Below are 297 nucleotides of genomic sequence, written 5' to 3' on the forward strand. Positions count from 1 at the left end.
TAGCTAGCTTTGTAAATGTATAATCTTTGGACGTCTATTTCACATTCTTTAGTCCGAGGATCTTGCCAAGACATTGATGGTTGATTCCATTCTATTTCTTTTACTATTATTTTACCAGCTTTATTATTTTTTTCTCCTCCTGGTCTTAAGATAATTTGTGTACCTGGCCTCAAATATAATCACCCATAGTTGGCTCAAATTACTTTATTATTGTGGGAGAATCATATCCAACATATATCCCCATCCTCCTTTTGAGGTCCCATCTTAGTTCTCTGTGGTGGAGTAATTAGTACATAG

This window comes from Brassica oleracea, chromosome C1, assembly GCF_000695525.1.
Source record: "Brassica oleracea var. oleracea cultivar TO1000 chromosome C1, BOL, whole genome shotgun sequence".
NCBI lineage: Eukaryota > Viridiplantae > Streptophyta > Magnoliopsida > Brassicales > Brassicaceae > Brassica > Brassica oleracea.